Source organism: Solanum tuberosum, unplaced genomic scaffold (assembly GCF_000226075.1).
Source record: "Solanum tuberosum cultivar DM 1-3 516 R44 unplaced genomic scaffold, SolTub_3.0 scf00467, whole genome shotgun sequence".
NCBI classification, from domain to species: domain Eukaryota; kingdom Viridiplantae; phylum Streptophyta; class Magnoliopsida; order Solanales; family Solanaceae; genus Solanum; species Solanum tuberosum.
The window spans coordinates 422,684-424,526 of NW_006239388.1; positions in this window are offsets into that span (position 1 = coordinate 422,684).

Consider the following 1,843-nt stretch of genomic DNA (forward strand, 5'->3'; position numbering starts at 1 on the left):
ATGCAGTGAGGGTGCATGGTCCACCATGCCTACGACAACATGACAATTATCGGGGCAATATCGATATAGCAGACTCTGATGGACCCGTTGTCCTACCTCCTCTACCTCCAGGACACACATTTGTGGTGACTAGTAGTTTGATGCAGATGCTTACAGCAAGAGGCTTATTTTCAGGGTCGCCATCGGAGGATCCACATGCTCACTTGGCCAAGCTAAGGGTGGTTTGCAAAAGTTGTGTGGGTAGACCAGACTTGGATATGAATGTCATTGGATTACGAGTGTTCCCTCTTTCACTGACAGGCGATGCTGCAGTATGGTTCACTGAGCTTCCTTATAACTCAATATTTACATGGGACCAACTGGCGGATGTGTTCCGAGCGAAGTACTATCTTGTGTCCAAGAAGCTCAATCACAAAGATAAGGTAAAAATTTTTGTGGCATTACCTGGAGAGTCTGTGAGTAGCTCGTGGGACCGATTCACTGCCTTTGTTAGAAGTGTCCCAAATCACCGTATTGATGATGAGTCGTTGAAAGAATATTTCTATCGAGGACATGACGATAACAATAAAGCGGTACTTGACACTATTGCTGGAGGTTCATATGGTGATTGCACATATGCACAGATTGCTGAAAAACTGGAGAGGATCTCTTGAAACAATAAAGCATGGAGCACTAGGAGGTCAGATACTGGGAGAAATACATTTGCCGTTCAGAATACAAGTATAAATTCTGCAGATGATATTCGTGAGGAGATGGCCCAGATGAGGACCGAGTTGGGGTTGGTATTGAAGCATGTGAGCGGAGGAGCAGAAAAGGTAAATGCTGTAAACTACTTAACTAGAACTCCACCGCCAGTTGAAGAGTGTTACTATGAAGAGGATGCTTATGCTGTGAATGATCAGACGGGGGGTTTCCGACCAAATGCCCAAGGATCCCAAACACCGGGAAAAAATTGGGACGCCAAGGTCAAGGGAACCAAGGTCGGAACTTTGAAAATTACAACCGAGAGGGTCACTATGTATGGGATGGGAACTTCAATCGCGACAACAACTACAACAGGAACAACTATGGAAACAGAAACGATCGGGTTGGACCTTATGTTCCCCCTCACAATCGGGAATCTGGTGCTAGGGAAGCTGGAGGCAATATGACGCGTATTGAAGATATGATGCAAAAGATGATGAGAAGCTTGATGCAACTGATGAGAATGTGAAGGAGATGAGAAACGACTTGTCTGGCATTGGTCAAAAGGTAGATGCGCATGCAGTATCAATAAAGCACCTAGAGCAGCAAATGACCCAGTTGTCTACTACAGTGAATCCACGTCAGCCTGGTACTCTTCCTAGCAACACCATCCAAAATCCAAAGAATGACGGTCATTGTATGACAGTTACTACTCGAGGGAGGTGTAATTTGAGCGTATCACCAACCAAACATGAGAAAATAAGTAAAAAATCTACTTGTTTACCAGGAAAACATTTTCCATGAAAAAAATTTCATTCATACCAAACACACCCTAAAACAACATCTTGTTAAAATTACCACATAAAACACCCGAGCAATTGATTCTCTCTGAATCTAACTGCTACAACAAAGAAACGAAAAAAAAGTTGAGGAATAGAGATGGGAAAGAGATTGAAAGCAGTGAAGATATGTGGAAAATTCAATTTGCTACATAAAGGACACATAGCTTTGGTTGATGATGAAAAGTCTAAAATACCCTCAAATATAATTTAAATGGCATTTAACTGACATGTTGATATCTAATCTCTAACTCATGCTTCTAATATAGTAGAAGGGTATACAAATGTCAAAAATGGGCATCAACATAGTTTTATTGAAA